Source organism: Mytilus galloprovincialis, chromosome 2 (genome assembly GCF_965363235.1).
Source record: "Mytilus galloprovincialis chromosome 2, xbMytGall1.hap1.1, whole genome shotgun sequence".
NCBI lineage: Eukaryota > Metazoa > Mollusca > Bivalvia > Mytilida > Mytilidae > Mytilus > Mytilus galloprovincialis.
In genome coordinates, this window is record NC_134839.1 from 6,950,558 (window position 1) to 6,975,085 (window position 24,528).

Here is a 24,528-nt window from a genome sequence, read left to right on the forward strand (position 1 = left end):
GGAAACCGACACTATTTAAATATTACTAACATGAAAGTGTTGTATACAATCTCTTTAAGATATCAATTTGATAACAGATAGCGCGAGATTGGCTGATAGAGTCATTAATTATGTCCGGTAGGGACCACCATATACCACTGACAATCTGGTAGCCAACTCCAATGCTTTAATCTTAATAAATATGATATCTTATCGAAGCAGAGGGTACTATAATCGGTTTACATACGGTTTATAGATAAATTTTCTAACTTTTAAGGACTAATTATATTGGAGCTCTCCGGCCTCTATCTTTTGGTCGTAAGTTGATCCAAAAAGATCTTAAACTGTATATAATAATTTTTATTTAAAAGTCATATTTACCGCTTCCTTTTCCGTTTTATTTAAAATAAAATATCTACATAAAATATATTAAGATATTAAAAAGAATGTGCTGAAATATTGATCCTTAATGCAGGGATTAATTTGGTTAATTTTGTGACCTTTGACCCTATTAAGAATTAATTTACCACCAATCATATAATGTTTTAATTTATTACTCCGCCGATCAAGTGCATGTCGTCTGTTGGCTAATTGATATTCATTAAATTTTCCGTTTAACTTTCTTTCTTTCCGTTTTGTTCGTCATTTATGAGGACTGACAATCTTTTGACTATTTGTCAAAATATCTTTAATTATCAATTAACGATTAAGAACTTTATTGAATATAAAAGCCACAACCATTACATATTGGACAATCGGAAAACCAGTAAGAGGCTCTTCAAAGTTAATCAACCACTGTGAAATCTGCCTCTAATTTTCCATAACAAGTTATAAAGTATTCATCGAATGAATAAGGATCATCTTTAAAAAATCTGTTCACTAATTTTGTGATTAATTGTGCGTTTTATTTATTTATTAATCCTATTTATAATTTATCATTGGGCTTCTGGTAAAACGGTTATGTTTGAAATAAAATGAAAATATTGAAAACATTACATTGTCATAACTGTGTACCAACATTCAAATGATTACTTTTTTAAAATTTAAATCAATTTTAAAAAGCAACTTCTCCGCCCAGAACATGCGTGAAATATTTGCCGATGGACATAAAGCAAACGACGATTAACAATACAATAAATTTTCAATTCTCCCCGCTGTAACTTAACATTTCGACAAGTTATTTAAGAATCAGATGTATTCGTTTAAACAAACCCGAAAAATTCAAACATTATTACACGCGATTACTGATTGCTACTTGTAAATGAGGGTCGATCACGGGGATGGATTGAATTATTCGGGTTACCTCCAACCTAATTTATGTTAGGCTGTACGTCATGTTCTGTTCTATACATATTTACACTATATGCATTGTACCACGATACTGTGTACGATATACGATTTCTTTTTGTTCGTTTAAATAAACTAATATAAGTAATACTGTTTTCATCAGAGAATAATGCGTATAACTTTATCCATTTAGACTAGAAGTGGCAAATTTTTAAATACATGATCAATATATTTAAAATAATTTTAATATTCATAAAATCAGAAAATATAAGTCATAGTATTTATATTTGATTAAAAAAATGGCGAATATAATAATAATTTTGAATGATAATAACAAAACTGTTTAATAATAAAGATGATAGTTTCAATAATAATCTTACTCGTAAATAAATAAGTATAGTACTATAAGAAAGTCTCGGTTTATATTTGTTTATTGCTGAAATTGTATTAATTAGTTAACTATTGCTTTTTAAATATTCCTTGGCTAATATTTCATGCAAATTCAGGACGATCAATTAATTTAATAGATAGGGTTAAAATGAGCAATTTTAGACTTTGCCTTGTAACAAGTCACGCTGTTGGTCTCTCATTGTTATGTTTCTTAAACTTGCATGGAGCGTGGCACTCTGCCTACAAGAAACATCCGATTTATTCACTCCTTCCAACCGGACTAGACGGCAAACGTATTTTGAAATCACACAAAACCAAATGAACGCATAACTTTAGTAACAATTTTAGTATCGAACGCGAGAAGCAAAGGAATGACTGTGCAAGGACAAACTGTGCAAGGAATGACCACACAAGGAATGACTGTGGTCATTCATTGGGCATTTGGAGAATCTGTTTAATATTTTGATAGGTTATTAATATAAAGCAGGGGGAAACCCATGGTATGCCCCCCCCTTTTCCCATTTTGTATGAATGGTAGATTCTTTTTGAATGATAAATCCGCCACTGCACTAATAAAATACGATTTGTTCATAGAATAGTAAAAAAAAAGTCTTTACATGAATATTGTCAAATTTAAAATAAATGGTATCAATATGAGTAATAAGACCAAAAAGAAAATTACCTTTTTTGCTAGTAAATGAGTCATTCATACGTGATATTACCAGTTTTTATAAGTTTTCGCACACAACTTTGCAATGTCAAACTTGAACCAAAAGTTGTATATTGAATGAATTCTTCAAAAATAAACATGTCCTGAACATTCATAAAATATTTGCTTCTGACTGTTTAACGTCCAACAATCAATCAATTAAATTAGTACACGTCTATAGAAAGCACGTCAAATCAGCAGTAATTGTTCCTGGAATTTTATTGAAATAACGAAATTTTCAAATATAATCCATGCATTTGTCAACTTTTTCCATACAAATACGTATCATAGTGATTTAGTGAAAAACGTCAAAATAGCCTGGAGTGACGTCTTTTTTTTATTTCCATTTATATTACTTCGACATTTTTGTTGATTTCAAATCAAGGAAATACTACTGGGACTGATACAAACGAAGTCGGATACCATGTTTACGACTATCTACATCCTTTAAACAGATGGAATTTGTCTGTGCATATACATTTTTTAAATCTAAAGAATGGGTATGAATGTTGGAAAAAAAAACATTTAGGTTTTTACCACTATTTATGAGAAAATTTTCCACAGAATTTATGCGCATCTGTGCGAATTTATTTAGTGTTTATAATCAGCAATATCTAAAAAGTATATATATATATGACATTTCTTCGTTTTCAATAACATGCATTATATTATAAAAGTCTGCAATATATATAGAGCCCGTGCACTTTCTATTCTGTGACCTTAATGTCGGTATCTATAATACTAAAATATCGAGGTCCAATTTGTCAGCCGTCAATTGGTAAAAACGACAAATCAAAGAATTCAATTTTATATATAGCCAATATAGGATAATGGTGTTGATTAAAAATTACACCACTCCAGACCCTTTCGTTTTCCACATAATTAATAGTGCCAATAATTAACGAGTTCCGGGTTGAATCCGATACCGATACCAATAGTATATTCACCTGTTACCTATTACATTATCTGTACGTTCCGCATCTGACAGGCGCACCACCAAACGGTGTTTTTCGGATTTTACTATATACACGGGTCATAATTACAGGGTTGAAGTACTAATTCAATCATTGTCAAATTGTTCCCTATTGTCGCGATATCACGGGTGTGTTCTAGTATATATATAAAACTATATACAATCATATTGTGGGCCTCATATTGTTCTGATTCACGTGTGTCATTACCAATAATTATTTTTAATACAACCTTTACAAATATATAAATATCGTATATATTAAGCTTAGACAATTCATAGGTAACCATGTCTTTTTTATTTTGATTGATGTTTGTTATGCGTCCAGTGGCAAATATCCCATGGATATTTAGTATCAGAATAAAATAACCGCAATGCATCCAATATATAGGTCCTGCAAAGAAGACCGACTGAAATAAAGGTTACAAATTTTGTCAACCACTGGCAATAGGATATGTTTGATAAGGAATCGAATTTAGCCTATAAGCCACCTTATGACATCCCGGAGAGCTGCTACATGGACCTGTTTTGTGCTGTTGCAGTCTCCCTACTCAGAGCATTTCATTTTGCCTCCCCATTGCAACTGGACGTGTCTGCGTATTAATACATCCCATGGAATTAAATGAACATCCCTCTAAAAAAGTAAATGAGTTTAACTGATATCGGGTCATCACATTTCTATAAACTATATACCCCCTTATAGTTGTATTTCATTTATTGTCACATCATTTTGTAAATATGAATAAAAAGAAAATTGCAAACAGTACAGGCAATAATAAAGGATTCTGGTGAATGCTAATCTACACAATAAAGTGCATCGAACATGTTATTATACTATATATATATTTCAAACTGATTGATTGTTGGTTGCTTAACGTCGAAGGACACATATTTCATGCATGTTCAGGACGAGAACAATTAAACAATAAATACTATTGGTATGTCCTGTAAAAGAAGCTGTCTGGAATGTCTGGTCGGTACAATTATGACAGCCAACTTAAAATGAGGGTAAATTGGATAGGGACAAAAATGTTGCCTTGCAGCCGTCTACAAATGTTGCCTTGCAGCAGCCCACAAATGAACTCCATTTAGAGCTGTTGCAAGGGCATAACGTGAAGAGAGCGTGTCACTCTATCTACACGAGGCATCGGATTTAACGTTCCCGTTCTGCATGACTGGACTTGGCTGCGTACTTGTATATCCCACCCACCCAAACGGCCGCCCCACTTTGGCAAGTGGGAAAACGACCTGTGGTGACAAAATTTCCATTCACCAGTCACCCTTTGGGAAATTTTAAACTGAAACAAATGAAATATTTATATAGAAATCATATACTATTATAGAAGGTCTAGGTTTTACTTTATCTTACGTTCCGCCAACTTTCAGCTCTAACTTTTGTTTTTGTTATTATTAATTGAGGCTCAACTATTAGTTTTATGTTAAATGTGTTATATTAGAGTTTTGTCTTGGGCGATTCATAGTTTTATTATAACAAGAACTTTTTTTTTTAATAAAACAAATGTTTTACTGACTTCTGTTTTTGTGTTTATTTTTAATTTCGTCTTCGTTTTTTTTTTTAATTGCAACGGTGATGTATGTCCTTTTAACTGGCCGTTATGTCCTTTTAACTAACCGTTTCTCTTCAAAATCATTTTTTAACTGTTATTTTAAAAATAAGTAAAATATATATGTATTCTGTTGTCTTTTATAAATCTTTAAAGTATATATTCTATATATATACTGCTGCAATTACTACTTGTATATGACAAAAATAAACGATACCAATTTTACTGCTCATGATGCACATTTGGAAAATAAATTTCTCTTCAATGATACCCGATGCTATTATATTTGAAAAACCAAAACTTATACAATATGTTGAAAGACTTAAACTGAACCAAAAAAGGACAAACCGTAGCCAATTCCGGATAAAGAGTCAGAGCTTTGCATGTTTTCATTAATTTAAGATAGACATAAAAAGAAATAACCTCTGTTTATACACACGGAAGTCAATACACACGTTTTTACTCGCTTTCAAATGTTTACCCTGACCAAGAAAAGCGCTACAGACGTACGATATTTATAAAGGGTTATTTTTACATCAGAGGACCGTCAGGGCCTCGGGTGTATTGCCATCGCCTAATTTCCCGCCTAATTTGAATAATTATGTGCATATATAATTAGTTTTGGAATGATAACAGAGCTATGAAAATTGTAGATCCGCGCACATTATATAGTGCAAAATAAAATTCCTTATCGCTTCCTTTAAATTCATGTTTTCAATTGATACTTGGAAAATTTATTTTTATTAAATACAAATTAATAATATGGAAATGTTTTGTCGTTAGAAATATTAGATTATTAGTCAAACGATCTTTAATATCAATGATGTAACGAAAAATTGTTGTTGCGGATGAATACAACCAATGCGCATTCAACATGAGCGAGCTTGAACAAACACGAGAGGCAATCAACACAGGAATTAATACACAGAAAGGTTATTTATTTATTTCAATTATTTGATTTTAAGTAGCTTGTTTAAACCCGTTTGTAGCATATTTGTCTATCCTATTATCGTAGCAAAACCAGGAATATGTAATCTGGCACAATATGAAAATAATTTCTCGTTCCCTGTCGCCATTTTGAAAATACCAGCTGATTGAGTTGGAGAAACGAGAACATGCAAGGCCTTTAAAGATAAGTTGCTTTTTGTGTACTCTTTATTGAAACAATTTGTTTTTTATATTAGATCTAAACAATTGTTTGAGTAAAATTTATTTTCTTCGTATTAAAGTAATAAGTAGATCACATATAGGGTTATACAAGAACGCAATTATTTGTTTACATTTTACCGCCCCAGAATCTTATACGGCTTCTGATTGTATGATACAGGATTGGAATTACATTTAATCGAAAGCTTATCCAATATAAGGTTTAAAAATTGCCGAAAATCCAGTGGCGGATCCAGCCATTTTAAAAAGGGGGGGGGAGGTCCAACTATATGTCCCCATTTAAATGGGCAGGTCTAAAACGCGGAAATGGAAAACGCGGAAATGAAAAATGAGTGTATTATAACTAATATCTTTGGAACCGCTAAAGCTAAATTAATAAATAAAACTGATTTTGAAAGCTAATATAATAGTCTATAAGATAAAATTAAAAAAATATATATTTGAATATGCTTTTTTACCGAAAAGTTGACAGGAAGGCTTTCTTAGTGCGACTCTGACAACACATTTTTGAACCTTAAAACCTAAATTCACGAAAAAGCATATAACCCGGTCAAAGTCTGTAAATTGACTCTTAAAGACATTTAAATGTCAAATAATATGATATAAAGAAAAAAATAAATATGTTACTATAAAAGGACAAAAAGTTGACCGGAAGACCCCCTTGTACACAAATATTGAAGGGAAATTTTCAACTTTGAATTAAAATTCACAAAAATATAAAAAGCCCGGTCGAAGTCTGTAAATTGACTCTTAAAGACATTTAAATGACAAATAATATGATATAAAGAACAAAATAAATGTATTACTATAAAAGGGCAAAAAGTTGACCGGAAGACCCCCTTGTACACAAATATTGAAGTGAAATTTTCAACTTTGAATTAAAATTCACAAAAATATAAAAAGCCCGGTCAAAGTCTGTCAATTGATGCTTTAAGACATTTAAATGACAAATAATATGATATAAAGAAAAACAATAAATATATTACTATAAAAGGGCAAAAAGTTGACCGGAACTCATCCTTGTATACAAATATTGAAGTGAAATTTTCAACTTTGAACTTGCTATTTCTATTACATTTAATTTAATTTCAATAGTATCAACATACTTATCATTTCTGATATTTCATATGTACCATTTAGATATTAACAACCCTCCTCCTTTTTCACCCGGGCTTGGGACCGGCGTTGGCAGAGTTATTGTTTTTTTTTTTTTTTTTTTTTTTTTTTTCTCCTTATTTTGCTTAATTATTTATTGATACACTACACTCGGTGGCATTAATTTAAATGCATTGATCGGCCAAAAAAGGGGGGGGGGGGGTTTCCAACCCCCTGGATCTGCCAATGAAATCATATTCACATATTATGAAGTATAGAAAATAATCTTTCATTTCTGCCCGTCGGAGCCATTAAAAATATGCCTTTTTCATTAAGCAGAAAAAAATAGAAGATCTTTTTCAACTGGATTTTAAGTCAATTTGAGCCACATGACCCTAAATATTTTTTTGGTTGTAAGCCCTTGTAATGCAACCCTGGCGTTTCCAGTAACAGGAACTGCTACCCGTTTTCCCCTAGTTTGTGTAGTCTTCGAGAAAAAAAATACGGAAGACCAGTGGTACCCTATGGAAAATGCATTACGAATAATTGCGCTCTTGTAACCTTCAACAGGGGCGGATCCAGCCATTTAAAAAGGGGGGTTCCCAACCCAGGACAAAAGGGGGGTGGGGTTCCAACTTTATGTCCCCATTCAAATGCATTGATCGGCCAAAGAAAAGGGGTGCCAACCCCGGAACACATATATGGGTGTGGATATTCATGTAGCTGTACAGTGGAGCCTATGGGACTACAATCTTAGTAGACATCTGAATAAACAAAAATCAACCTATATTTTAATGTATAATTTTATAATTAAATTTTAACACATTTATACATTGTTTTAAATTTGTTCTTGACATTTTTTTGTTCATTGAAAAATATAGGAACAACAGAGTTGGTGTATGTGGGTTCGAATCCCACCCTAGGCATTCATTTATATTGGCTGGTGCAAAGCGGTCAGTTTAGCTTAGTGGCCCCACACTGACTCTGTTGTTCATATGTCACCTAAAAAATCAGGCAACCTCATTCAGGTTTTGCCATCTTTATTTTTCTTTTCGAAAATCATACACAATCATTCAAAATTAAACCATTGAATAATTGTGAAAATTACACCACAGATAACTATGGTAGTACTTTAATTGTTTTTGGCATTATTAACCTTGGCTGCCATCCAAGATCCAAAAAGTTTTTAAATTGGTGAATTGTATATATCAGATTTGGATTTTTTTGGTTACAAATCATTTTGGATTGTAGGTGGCGGCCAAATCTTTATTCCCAAAGGCTTAAAGCTTTCAGGTCTGAAAATTGTCCAAAATCATCACATTTTGACAAATTTGGAGCATAAAATGTACTATTATGAAAAGAACTGATTTATTGAGCGTTAAGACTTTTGAAATAGACCCATTTACAAACCAAATTGTGAACTTTTTGGAGTTTTATGGTAAAGTAACTGTTTATATTTTAGGCCATTTTTGGCAATAAGTGAACCTTGTCCTTTGAATCAGTGGTTTCACAATAACCATAATACTAAGTATCTGTTAGAAGATAGCTCTTTCACAGTACATTGTCAAACTTAAAGATAAATATATACCAACAATGACCAATATTAATGACGGAATGAGATTAACATGTACATATACTGGTTTATGTTGTTAAATGTACATACATAAATGAAAATAAAAACCAAACTGTTGCCATTATTCATAAAAAAAAGAAACGAAAAGGGAGGTATGATTGGTAATCAGACCCCAGCTCTAGACAAAATGATGAAAAAGAAATAAAGCTTACTATACAACATTTTTACAATCAGAAATAACTACACATAAATCAGTTAGAAATAGCCATGAAATGACAAATGTTATACAATATACATGTATACAAGAAAACTAATGGCCACATCAACGAACAAACTGAAAATCAAGATATACACCAAAAAATTACAAGCCTTTTTTACAGGCTTCTTACTAAGGACCCACACATTCATATGGTAGTTGTGTTCTATATGTATGGTGCAAAATATTCTCATTGTTAAAACCAGTGATATCCAAAGTATTAAATCCAGAACAAAGTAAAAAAAGACTATCAGTTGAAAAACTATCCAGATGTTGTGAAATTCAATTAACAAAAATACCATCATTAGCAAAGGGCTATCTACATACAATACATTGTAATATTTACAATGAACCATTTAATAATTAGAAAACAGAACCTACAATGTACATGTATAGCTGCTGATTTAAAAAAATAAATAATGAATAAATGATAGACTGTGATTACAATAAAACCAAGATAACTCAATGAAGCTATTCATGAACATTTAAAAAGTTTGTGTTGACTGCAACAAAAATCTAGAATAAGGGAAAGTAATCTTGCTGTGTTAACATCAATTTAATTAGCAATTGATCCAAAAGCTAAATGTTTCAGAAAATAGAAGACCTTGATACTGCATGTACAAACATTGTTAATAAATGCCATTTGGAGAGCAGGATCTGCTTACCCATCCAGAGCACCTGAGATCATCCCCAAGTTTTGGTGTGGTTCGTGTTGCTCAGTCTTTAGTTTTCTATGTTGTTTCTATTGTACTTTCATTTGTCTGCATGTCTTTTTCAGTTTTAGTCATGGAATTGTAATTTTATTTTTGATTTATGAGTTTGCTGTTCAGAGAGCCGTGGTGTAGTAGTTAGTGCATCAGACTACTAACACAAAGGTTCCTGGTTCGATTCCCGTCTGGGATGAAAATTTCAGGGACTTAATTTTCGGCTCTCCATTGACACCATTTGCGAGTATGGTCTTGAGGAAACGATGATAGTCCGTCGGAAGGGGACGATAAATGGCTGACCCGTGTTAAGAGAGAGGCATATCTCTTGCAAGTTAGAGACACCCTTGTAGATTTCGAAAAAGAGCAGTCTAATGCCGCTACAAGGCAGCACTCGCACCCGCAAAGTGGAAAGGGAGTAATATAAGTTGAAAAACTTGTTTTCCAATCCACTATAAATAAATATGTTTAAACTAAACTATCTGGTATCTTTAGTCCCAATAAAAGGCAATATTACAATTTATCTGTTTTAATATGATTGTCTTGAACCTCTTTTTCATAGTTCAGTGAGTGACTATATAGCTTTTCGAAGAATTGTTTGCTATGTTGATTCTCTATTATAAATTATACGCTAATGATTTTTGTATGTGTGCAACTATATGGTCATAACAGAGACATAATGCCAATCATAATGCCAATCTAATAGTTCTCATTTGACCAAGTAATCGTTGATAATTCACAAAGTTAAGTTTCCTTGTTCAAGTCAGTATCTCAGATATTATAGCAAATTATATTATTTGTACTATATAGTAAGATGAACATTTCTGTCTGGCAGGTATTATATAAACACCTGTCATTTATCAATAATTCAACATAACTTGAGGTCCTCTGATGTTCAGTACTTCAGTACTTTGATTATTTACTAGCATTGTGTCGATACCAATACTGATGGACGTTTGTCCCCGAGGGTATCAAAAGTTAACTTGAGTAGGCAACAATCATTTCGGACTAATGCAATTTATAAAGCGTTATTTTCATTTTTATTTCAATTATTTTAGAAGATCTACGTAATGGCATTCTATCCTATCACACCCTTGCTAGAACTGTTTTATAAGACCGCAATACCTTTTGTTGCACACTCCAATTATCTGTTCATTAAAAGATGTAAGGTATATATTGTTGATCAGAAGTACCGTGACTTGGAATCTTAATGTGTGGTTCTAAAATTCCCGATAGAGATGCTGTTTAAAAAAAATGTTGTTTCTTATTTAATCCATGAAATTCATGATAAATAGAATATGCTTAATTATAAGAGAAGCAACCTCACACGGCAAAACATATGTTTTTATACTTGTAAACGTGTTTTAGTTCACTCATTGAGTTTATAAAGAACTGTGTTGAGGTCTTAAAATCCTTGCTAAACAACAAAAAAGGTTCAAGGCTCATGAACCTATCATACGAGTAGGGTAAACCTGTATTTTTTTTCCTGGGCAAGGGGCAAAAATCTAAAATGACCTTTATCATACACTGAAAAATATTTTTGTTAAATGTTTGCACGGAACTGTCTGCAAAAAAAAGTATGATTAGTAGTGTTCATCTGAAAGACAATACATAACCTTATTCCAAAATATGTTTGATTTTGGTTTACAATGTCCTTCTTACATATTTTAGGGATAACATCTAACAATTTGCAAAAATCTATTTTAAAAGTGCGATTTGAGCATTTTGGTCTATAACTTGATGACCTTTATACATGTAACAATACAAATCTTTAATACTGTAAATACCGTAAGGTAAACACATTGGGATGTGATAGCATGAATCAGAATAAAGATTGATAGACTTTTTCAAAAGTGAACTTTGTGTAAAATAAATAAAATAGAAATAGGCTCTTCTCTTTTATTCACACATTGTTGTTAAGCCTTTGAGAGCTTGACATTCTATATGGACACCTGGGACTTAAAACTGTGGATGTCGATAATTAGAATCAGAAACAACAACCAATGACACATTCTTAGATTGTGTCATTAGGTTGTTTTTTCTGTTTGTTATTGCTTCATCGCCATTCTATTGGTGAATTGATATTAAAAAAAAGAAGATATAGTATGATTGCCAATGAGACAATTCTTCGCTAAGTTCGATATTTTTTTCTTTTCTTTAAACTTGCACTGTATATAGTATTTTGTGAATCAGATATTCTGCAGATATTATTAAGATTTGCCTTACATGACAAATTTAAATTGATTTTACAAATTCTTAATCGTTTGTATATCACATGGTATAAATGCTTCATTTATTATTTTTTCGATATAAGATTCAGTTCGACGAATTCTTATGGAGTACAAAATTTCATGAAAATCCATACTATTTCACAAAACGCATACTTCAAATTACTGAGACATCTTGTACCTCTACGACGGTGTTTCCTACTCTCTTTCATTGGTACATTATTTACTTTAGTTCTTATAGTGATTTCGACTGAACATTGTCAATGAAGAAGCGTTGAACTCTTCTTCTTTTACAGGTATATATTTTAAATAAACGATAGAAATGCACCATTGCAATCCAGATAATAGCTTACAATGCCTTATACCTATTTGAATTACTTTTACCTCAGTTATATGAAGGAACCGTTGTTCTAAAAGTATATTTGTACAAGTCTAATCTTGAAAATAAGTGAAATATTAGCCACTGGACATTATCTAAGCAAGAACAAAAAACAATTCAACAACCTTCATATAACTCTATTAGACAAGAATCACATTCAGTGAATCGCGACAGTAGTATCTTAGAAGCGTATAGATGCATCCAACAGTGTGTATGATTCCTAGCAAGGTCAAACTAAAAACCTAACATTTTCTTTTATCAAACATGACACAAAACGTCATAATTTGTTTCCAGTTACAAATTCCAATTGATAATATCGCAATAATAAATGCCTTTGATATTCAAAATTTGCAATCTGCAAACGGAATTTGGTGGTCCATTTAAAGCAACGTGTCGATACAAACCACTTTTCATTTTCAAATCATATTGCTAGTTTAGTATAAAAAAAAGCAATTCCATTATAGATCTGATTTAGATTTATATTCTGATAAATTGTCTGATCTTGTAGATCATTAATTTATCATTAGGAGCGTTCCAAAATGATTTTTGTTTCTAAATTCGTTCAACAAATACAATGTTTCGTGCGGGAGAAAACCTTTTAACATAACACTGTAACGTGCTACTAAAATAATGAAATACACATTATGCATTTAAAATTTAAAAAAAAAATAGGAATAGAATATTCATTAATACTGAATAATCATTATAATAATAATAGTAATGAACCTGTGTCATTTGGCGGTTCGTTGTATGCTGCCTCTCTTGGGTTTTTGTTGTAAATTACACACACACAAAACTTTGTTTTGCTTGTCGCACGGAATAGAGTAACTTGGCATCCTCTTAGTTATGTTTTTAACACAGCTGTGCTGCAATGGACCAAACATATTTAATATTGCAACATTACGAAATGTAAAAAGTGTGAAATGGCGAAGATTTCATATTTTTAGACCAAGTCTTGACATTATGGTGCACATTATAAAAATTAATTTCATCGAACCGATATTTCTACATTACAGTTATCAATATCGCTATCAAGTTAATTTTAATTAAATCTTCAAGATAGTTTGTTTAAACAAGAAATACAAGACAATATGTCCACAAATAATCTCAAGCTGTCGGTATAATTAAGATAATTATCAGTTATAATTTTAACGTTTTTACTGATTAGTTTTCTAGTTAAAATTAAATTTAAGTTACGTGAAAATGTAAACATGCTCAATTGCAATTCACTCCTCTGACGTGTTAAATATTGTCTCATAAAAGTGACAACTTTCACTGTGACAAGAGTCATAAAGCAACACCTGTGCAAATCAGTAGCGAGCAAAGCACCGTTATTGTTCCGTGATTAATTGGCTTGAATAGAGAATTAGGAAAAGATTGTGTACATCTTGATGCTTAAACCAGTTCAAACATAGGACACTTAAGAAATTTGAATGAGTCAATAGCGAAATTTAATACATGAATGTTGTCACTTGAAATCAGACATTATCTTATATCTATTTATATTTATTTATCAATATCAATTCAAGTTCAAAACAACAAAATCTTATTAATAAGAAAAAAATACTGCGCATTTATGTATTTAATTTACATCAAAATGGACAGAGTGAATTATATTTTTTGCGAATCCAAGTGTTTAGTTTTCTCCATTAAAAAAATATTGATGGTGATAACACATAAGAAAGCAAGAACGGAACAAACGGCCTGTATTTTTGGTTTGCCCATCTTGTCAAGTCAGAAGCAACTTGATTGCGACTAACTGAAAATTCACAGTACAAGTAAGATAGAACTTTATGCAAATGTGTTTGTTCCGTGCTTTTCGGTATCTAGATAAAGGAAGATGTGGTATGAGTGCCAATGAGACAACTCTCCATCCAAATAACAATTTATAAAAGTAAACCACTATAGGCCAATGTACGGCCTTTAACACGGAGCCTTGGCTTACACCGAACAACAAGCTATACTTGAAAGGACCCCAAAATTACTAGTGTAAAACCAAGGATTTGTATAGTAAATCCTTGGTAAAACCATGCAAACTAGAAAACCAACAGCCTAATCTATATAATAATTGTTCCATATATATAATTGTTCCTTTTATAGACTGTTTTATTGAATATTCAAGAAAAAAAATCAGCATTTTTAAAAAGAAAAAGAAACTAAATGCCAGACAGACGAGCTGACGGCCAAAAATACAAAAAAAAAAAAACATCAACCAACAAACAAACAAATCACACAAAAATAAGTGATTATTAAAAAGTATGTTCGATATCATACTGTAACATATAACTGATATAAGTTCATAAATATTATCCTTAATTATTGTGATTTCTCTGCAGACTGCAAAATTTGCAGATTTATTAAAAGCGATTGCAAAATATTTAAATGGAAAATAAATACATCATTCTTCAAAAATGATATTTTTTCAGTTAAATAATTCATAATCAGTAAAAGAGTTATTAAAATTGAAGGTTTGTTGAAATAAGAATAATAAAAGGAAAAGTTTACATAATTTCTCATGCAAAATGGAAATGTAAAGTTTTGCTGTTATATGAACGTAATTTCAGTCTTCGGAATCACTTTCCGGAAAAGGTTTAAACGGAAAAAAAATTTGAAATCAAATGTGTTTTTTTTCATATTCTTTTTCTAACTCATTTTATCGCCAATTAGTGATCATTTACAAATAAATATTCAAATTTACATTTTTATATGAATATTTGTTAAAAAGATGAACTAAACTTTCCCATCAATGAGTTATTTCAACTGTACAAAACATCTTCAAGTTTGCACGGGAGGTAAACACAGGTCAATTTAAAGTTGATAGTCACCAAGATATACCAATTTTTATTGTATCTTTTACACGTTTAAGAAGTATATGTTATTTAAGTGAAAATGTTAAAGTTAAAAACTGAAAAATAAGACATCTTTTTTATTGTATAAAGCCACAACGACCAAATAAGGACATACTGAAATGAGACAGACGTCAAAAACCATAGAAACGAGAATGTCGAAATTAAAATTTAGTTAAATTTAAGTAACTGTTATAGTTCTTTGCATACGTCATCCAAATCTTTTTAAAAATTGGGCGTTGACCTTACAATCAACTTTAACTGTAGAAAGTTTCAATAAATAGAAAACACGATTTCGTTATTGTAACGCTTTGTGGATTGACTGATAAATGGCTGTTGAACCTCCAGTGGCAAATATTCGAGTATTATTTAGGACGACGGCATATCGTAATAGTCAAATGGCTAAGCACTGCTTGTATTACATCGAGACTTAATAGACAGGTTTTTACGAGCAGGCTCACCCAAGGTACCAAATCAAAGAGGTATGTGATAGAATTGAGAATGGAAATGGGGAATATAAAAAAGAGAAAACAACCTGACCAAAGAACATAAAACAGTCAATAGACCCTTTTCTAAGACATAGTTCTGAGAAGTAATTGCTCTTACACCATGATTCCATATGCATAACTGCTGCTTGATGGAGTAGCAGCATATACTAATGTGTATATATGGTTTGACTTAAAAAAAGGGAACGAAAAATCACGACATACCTGACTCTTAGTGACCCCTCTACCACAAAACCCTTAGACGGTTTTGCAATGCAGATATGTGAAAAAATATATTAAAAATCTGGAACGATGCTTTGGAATGTCTTGCACATATGTTTATATGACCATCAAAGTTTATTGACTATATTTTTTTAACACGTGTTTGGCAGTTTGTTTAATTACAATTTTTAACAACTCCGTTGGTCAAATATTAATTACAAGGATTAAATAACATACTTCAAACTGATAAACTATTTAATTTACTTACAAACATTTAATCAAGAAGATAAAAATTCTTATGACATAGATTAAAGGGCATTTTATAGACAATTTCATTCGTGCAGAATATCAAATCCATTTATTTCATTGCAATATACAATTTGCAAAATTTGATTGTGACAATTCTTAATAGATTCCATTCAAACGTTAATCTGACTTTTGCCTAGATTAGTGGTCAATAAAATGTTTTAAATGTTGATAAATTGTGCTTAGTTATCGTGCGTTTCACAGATCAAGAAAATCCAAACATATCATATCCCTTTTGGAATCCAATTTGATAAGTTAAAAATCCGTTCTTTTCACATACAAGGGATCTGACGAAAATTTATGGTACCTACAGACTTATCTCCAAATTTCTTTTCGTTTTGTCATTTTGAACAATTGGTCTTTGAGTATTTAATCTGCATTTATTCACTTCATCTTCATTATTAAGTTTTTCCTTTTCGAGGAGGTTATCGCAAATTCGACATAAACATACAAATTTGAGACAGAATTGATCCTGTTTTCGTGACTGGGAACAGTTTTATAAGTTGAAAATAATTTGAATATCAGCTGAATTATTTGCTTTTTTGATACGATTGCGAAACTATATGTCTAACACAATAGAAGTGTAGTTCCTACAAACATATGAGTCAGTATACCAATAAAAACAGCTGCAGGTTGAACCGAAAATAATGACAAGGATTGTATAGAGGAATGACAATTATTTTTCGCTTCTTTCTTACCCAAATTGGATCCCTGTTTATTTCCTTGATCAAAAGGTTTATGTAAAATGTTTATTAAAAGATAATAGATTGTTTTAGATGTATTTGATGAAATTAAAAAGCTCACATAAATGCCATATTGAAATTGGGCTTTGTTATTGTATTCAAGTTTTAAGACTATAGAAAGAAACATATCATGAATATTTTGCTCTTTCTCTGTACAAAATAATCAATACGCTTTTGCATGATTGATTACAAGTATTCCGATTTTTTTCATCCTTTAAAATAACAAATAAGCAAAGATGTGTATCAAGAATAAAAGTGGCATTTTGGCTTCATTTTCCAGACATGGATATCAGGTACTTTTTTTTCGACAAAAGTCGACACAAATGTTATGTTTTATACTCTTGTGTTACCTGCAGTTTCAACCAAGATTCTGGGAACTGCCCTGAGAGTCTGCGCACATAGTGAATATAATCATAGAATTGTTTGATAATCAGAAAAATTTAGTACCTTATGTTGTCCAAATTTTAAACCGATACGACCAATATTTGTATTATCGACTCCTCTTGCAGATGCCAATCCTTGCAACCTCACAGAAAGTTTGCACATCTATAGAACTTCTTAACTTTTCAATTATGGAGTTGTTTAGATATCCTTCCTTTTTCAAGACATTATATTTTCTTACACTTTAAAGTTCAATATTGTTTTAAAAACATTATGTGTAAAACAGCTATTCCAGACATCGAGTCTTTGATCTATAGTTCATGTTCACGGTTTTACTTCATCGCTTTAACAGTATAATACATGTACATCTTTAAAAAATGCATTGTATTCTTAATATATTTATCAATTGCATCCAGCTTCATCTGCATTAAAATAATTATAGTTATATTCATCCACAATTATATTAAATATTTTCAAAGGTCAGTTTATTTTAGAAAAAGTCTGATATTGGTACTTAGGATATAACTATTCGATTTGAGTTATATTTGTTTTTTAAAGAAGAGAAAGAAAAAAAAAGAATTTAATTGACAAACAGTGTAATTTTTAAAAACTTGGGGAAACAACAAATCAAAATGTAAATTTTGACTACCAATTTTGAAACTGAGAAGCAGGAGATTTGTATTATCGAGTATTATTCTTAACATAACAACATACCGACAAAAAGTGTAAAAGGTGCTATTACTGGTTAAAATTTGGGTCTATTTCAAAAGCTCATATGATAAGTTAAACCAACTTTATTATTATGTTCAAAGCATTCAAAACTATAGTTGGGCTTGTAATGATTGTTTTTTTTTTTTATCTCAATATCATACTTCTAAATCAGTATAGAATATTGTCCTCATCTCGAAAATATATTTTATGTTTTAAATGTATACGCATTTCTTTATTGCTTATCTGTTGTAACTGTATATTATTTTTCAAGAGTTCAATATAGTTAAACAAAAATATCTGTTTACTTGCGTATTGATTACTACACATGAGCTATATTCATTTATTGCAGTGTTAGAATACGTGCGCTTTTTTTGTACATGTCTAGTAATTGGGGTATGCAATTATATATGTTGGTACTCTTGAATTATCTCGAACCAAAAGTTACTTTCAATTCTCCTTTTTATTTAATGCTTTCCATTGGATATATAAGTTAATATAACATCAGAAGTAAAGTTAATTATGTTTTAAAAATCTACCGATTTTTAAACTATTGAAATACATTTTATTGTATAGCAATATAATATTTCCCATAGAACGTAACCAAAAGTTAGCGTGCAATAAATTCTAATATTGCACTAGTGCAATAAATCTTCAAAATTCATGACGTCATCAACGTTTAAATCTTGTTTAAACCAATTTTTACTTTCAAATATTATATTGCTATACAATAAAAGAGTTATTGCATGAATATTAGGGAATATTGTCCCTCGTAGAACATATATTGCACTCGCAAGCTCGTGCAATATAAAATTCTACTCGGGACAATATTCCCCAATATTCATGCAATAACCCTATATTATTGACGAGAAGATTGTCTCTTCTTGACGTCTGAAATATAACTTTGAAGGTAATAGGTACATAAATGGATGGCCAATGGCATATTAAATGCCTATTTAGAATGATATCAAAATAAGTGGATATAAATATATACCCTGCTTGGTACTAGACCGATACGCGGAGCCGGATTTTTTTAACGTGCGTGTTCACAAGGAAGCTCTTAGCAGGAAGACAAGTCACCCTACTCGGACATTTTATCCTAACACCAAGCAGACCAGTATTTGGTCTTACTTCTAAATGCAATCCGAAATATTTTATTTTTAAGGCTTTGGTTTGACTTTAAAGGTAAAAGAAACAGGAACCAATATTATAAGTTTAACTGATACATATATTGTCAAGTTTTCGGTCAACTCGCACGCTTTGAACGTCAATCTTTTTGATTCTTTTTATGCAAAATGGTATTATATTTTTATTTTACTCTCACTATGAAGTTAAATGTTTTAAAAATACCAGTAAACATTGGTTTTCAAGAATTTATATTGAAATGCATATTTTAATTTAACCTTTACCTTTAATTATCACTTTTACCAGAACAGAAAACCTGTGAACTTATTAAAACATAATTTAGCTACACGATCTAGTTTAAATTGAAACATGTACTAATATTTTTGATTTTATACTTGCTTCTTTAATGCCAAAACTTGAACTGACATTATGCTTTATTTCTTAATACGCAGGTTCTTTAATACAAGCCAAATATTAGCACTGCATTATTTGAAAATTGATCCTTTTTTTCTTGTAATTTTAATCATTCTTACACAGGCAAATTTTGTTCACGTAATTTGCCTGTGAATGGTGTAAAAGTGTTGATTAAAGCACATTTTGTATGAAGCGCGGAAGCTAAAAGAATGCGAAAGTTCAACTTTTTTCAACCTTATGAATTACAAAGTGAATCATATATATATATAAACAAGTCAAAAAGGGTACAACATCACCATTAAATAACTATAAAATGAACAAATATTAGATATTTCGGATAACAGATATCCTTCTTCAATAATAGCACGATGTCAAATGAATCATATTAAATATTCAACTGAGAAACTTTTTCTAAATCTCGAAATTTATACAATTTAAGCGAACACCACAGACGCTGATTTTTAAATTTTAAAATTTCCAAACACGGCGCAAAAGTTACAAAGGTATGCCAAATGAAAATAGTTATTTTCGATGTGAACTGGCACAACTCTAAATATCCAAAGGTTGTGACAGTTTAGATGGCAGTCCTCAAACAAAAAAATCAAAAATGTCCTAACCGATCCAAGTTTGTATAATATTTCAAATTTGACAACGGTAGGGCAATTGCAACAGAAACTACATATTTAAGCCTCCCAAACGAATAGCAGTCTAATAATGATTAGAAAAATAAGTTTGATCTAATGAGGTAAAATAATTGAACGTGGCTACGTACTTATACATCCATCCCGAATGAATGAAGCCCTGTAATTTAAACTGGTATTTTAAAAAGAATTTCGAACTGTAAAGCAAGTACTAAAGCCGGAGTTACTGGAAACAAGTGATGACAGGAAAATGAGGGACTCATTCTATGTTTTTTCATTTCATGATGCCCTCTGGGGAAACTGTCCGTAATTTTCTTATTCAAAATCTTTCCCGAGCGACTCTGTCGACCTTCGACCAACCCTCGTTGTGGTCTATGATTGTGATAGTAAGGTTTTTGAGATCAGCTTGTGTGTGCCCAGGTGATCTCAAATGACGACTTACGGGTAGGTCGGGCTTGCAAGTGTAGTCACTTCGATGACCATTCATGCGTTTGTTGAATGGCTGCTCTGTCTCGCCAACATACTGCATGCCACATCGACACTGAAGGAGGTATACAACATTCTGGGTTTTGCAAGTTACATGGCAAAATATAGTGTACACAGACCCAGTCGAGTGGCAAGTAAATGTTTGAGTATTTAGTATTTGTTGACAAGTCAGACAACGTCTGTTACCACATGACTTGCACCATCCTGCAATTGAACAACTTTTATTTGAGGAGACGTCAGCTCTAACAAATAAGTCTTTGAGACTTGCTGGTCTCCGAAAAGCTAAGACAGGAGGATTGGGAAAGATCTTGGATAATTTAGGGTGTTTGACAATAGTTTGCCAATTGGCACGGATCACAGTCGTTTGAATTTTAGTGATAAATAAACCAAAAAAATAGAAAAAAGTCGCTAGATATCTATAATACTAAAATTACGAGGTCCAATTTGTCAGCCGTCATCACGTAAAAACGACGAATCAAAGAATTCAACTTTATATACAACTAATATAGTACAAAGGTGTAGATTAAAAATTACACCACTCCAGGCCCTTTTGTTTTCCACGTAATTGATATTGCCAATAATTAGGAAGTTCCGGGTCGAGTCCGATACCGATACCAATAGTATAATCACCTGTTACCTATTACCTTATCTGTACGTTCCGCATCTGACAGGCGCACCACCAAACGGTGTATTCAGGATTAATATGCTATATACACGGGTCATAATCACAGGGTTGACACTACAAAATTGTCAAATTGTTACCTATTGTAGTATGTTAATCCGTAAGACTTTCTAAGATAACAATACGAATACTAAAAATCTGGACTAAAAATAAGTTTCAATTTGTTAGCGGGCATGACGTAAAACAGCGAATCAAAGAATTCAACTTTATTTATAACTAATATAGGACAATGCTGTTGATTAAAAAATACTCCATTCCAGGACCTTTTGTTTTCCAAATAATTAATATTACCAATAATTGATAAGTTCCAGTTCGACGGGTTCAAACAGAAAGATTTGAAAGCAGAGAAAATTGTGTATCTTATAATCGGCATGACTTTATCAGATGACAGTACTACTACTAAAATAAGGCTTGCGCATAGTTATATACTTTAATTCAGTCACGGACCCGCGATATCACGGGTGTGTTCTAGTATATATAAAAAAAATAGACTTTTTTCTATTTTTTTGGTTTATTTATCACTAAAATTCAAACCAAAAAAATAGAAAAATTCAAACGACTGTGCACGGATCAAACGTGAAAGGTCAGTAAAGCTGGATTGTATGTTAGAACAAACGGGACTATTTTGCTGCGCCTCTTCCGTTTGTACTGTAAGAGGTCATTGCGGTTGTTATTGTTAGCGCGCGCAAACCCCTTATCTATGTCCAATTTCTTATAACCTCATTTTGTCAAAAATCCGCGAAGTTCCTGTATATATATAAACGAGTCTAAATTGAAAACTACGTTCAAACCTATGATTGACGTCTGAATATATACACGAGTCTAAATTGAAAACTACGTTCAAACCTATGATTGCGTTGGATAAAAACCGCAATTTTTATACGTGTGCATGTAAAACAAATTTGTTGTAGAAGGGTCTTAAAACAGCACAAACAACCATATGATTTTCCAAAAGACCAAAAAAGTGAAAAAGTATATTTAAACAAAACGCATTTGACTAACAGATCGAACCATGGTGTAGTGGTTAGTGCATCGGACTACTAACACAAAGATTCCTGGTTCGATTCCCGTTTGGGATGAAAATTTCAGGAACTCAATTTTCGGCTCTCCCTTGACACCATCTGCGAGTATGGTCTTGAGGAAACGATGATAGTCCGTCGGAAGGGGACGATAAATGGCTGACCCGTGTTAAGAGAAAGCCATATCTCTTGCACGTTAAAGACACCCTTGTAGATTTCGAAAAAGAGTAGGCTAATGCCGTTACAAGGCAGCACTCGCACCCGCAAAGTGGAAAGGGATTAATATAAGTTGCAAAACTTGTTTCCCAATCCACTATAAATAAATATGTTTAAACTAACAGATCGAACAACTGATGTTCTTTAACCCTGCTGACTGCCTTTGGCGATTGCCAAATAAAATTGATCACAAGATGTAACAAAATGGATATATAAAAATTATAACACAAATTCCCATACGTTTCGGCCATTACGGCCTTCTTCATTGGAATAAATTACAACATTGAAACAACAATTACATTGCTTGGATACATTACGTTATAATAACTTTTATGACGTTCATTTGCCGCGTTTTTCGCTTTTTTTATTATAAATATTAACGATAATAAAAATATTTATAAATATAAAAAAAAATATTTATATTAAAAAAGCGAAAAATGCGGCAAATGAACGTCATAAAAGTTATTATAACGTAATGTATCCAAGCAATGTAATTGTTGTTTCAATGTTGTAATTTTTGACATACGAAAAGCTTAACACAACAGTATTGGCGTGCAATCTGAGTAAATACAAATGTACATGTGATCAAGTTTCAACGAATCACAAATCCTTAAAAATATTCGATTAATAATATATATATTAAGCATTTTCATATACATTTTGGTATTAAAATAGCAGGTCTGAAATTAAAAAAATTCGTACCAGTGAAAACAATTTCATACAATCTGGAATCCTTATGGATCAATCAGTATGATTAACAAGCAGACTGCAACAGGAACACATCAAGGTTTATGAGAGCTCTTGATATCTTGTCTTTCATCACTGCAACAAAATTCGAATCAGATAATCAATAAAAACAAAACAAACAGATAAATAATCAAATAAGATTGATATAAGTGGGATCAACTTATATACAAATGATAATTCAAAAAATATTATTAATTCCGAAATCTGTATAAATTAAGTACCTGTTGCACCAGAAATTAATTTCTATGACCTTATTTGAAAGAATTAAATCAAATTGCTTTTCACTAAATAAAATATTTCGTAAAAATTTCTAGACAGAAGCCTTTTGGTTAATGAAACTGGGGACAAGAATGCATTTACGGTAGAGATATGTTAAAGATTTACCAAAAACCAATGGACATCAGAGAGAATACCAACCCATAAAGGTCCATACAGTGCACTATTTTTCTATTTACAATGCAATATGTAATATTTTGTCAACCTATTTACTCAGCACGATTGAGGGGGAAAACATATTCGATTAAACTCTCCATACATGACAGTAATTTACGCCATCATTGTATGCGTAGGACAGCAAGCAGAACAGTTCACTACGAGGTGCTAACACAGATAGTGATCTAACAACAAAGTTATGCTTTGAAATAGACAATACAAATATTCGTTTAGATATCGTAAATAATCAAACATTTGAAATAATTTAAATTTAACCACGTACGACAAAATAATTTGCAGTTGAAGCACACCTTAAAAGCCATTTTCTCACATACATTGGTGCTTAATGTCGAGATATGAATTATAACCTTATTTAAAGCGTACTTATGAAAATTTATATTTGGTCATCGAGTTTAGATATTAGATAACACCTGCAAGACCATAAACATGCAAAAATTGGCTGTAAATGGATTATTTAAACCACTTGTCCCATGCATTAGAATAACAAGTATAGCAGTTACTTATCTATATATGTCTCCGCCCAGTACTTCGGTACTCTAGAATATTTTGTGGTATATATTTTTTATAATTCCAATAGGGACTTTTACTTAAGAATTGAATGCGTCTTTTTATAACTTTATTGGTGTTCAGGTGTTGCTCGAAGCACATTATGTATGAAGCGCGCACCATCAACGCTTTACAACCCTATAAAATTATAAAAAGAAGCATTCAATTCTGATAATAACATTTTTTTTTGCTTCAACCTCAAAATT

General features: G+C 31.5%; 1 protein-coding gene across 1 annotated transcript in view; it reads right to left on the bottom strand.

Moving 5' to 3' along the window:
• Nucleotides 1–24,528, bottom strand: part of LOC143062766 (amino acid transporter heavy chain SLC3A1-like) — a 387,949-nt gene that overhangs the window by 335,777 nt on the left and 27,644 nt on the right. The window lies entirely within an intron of this gene.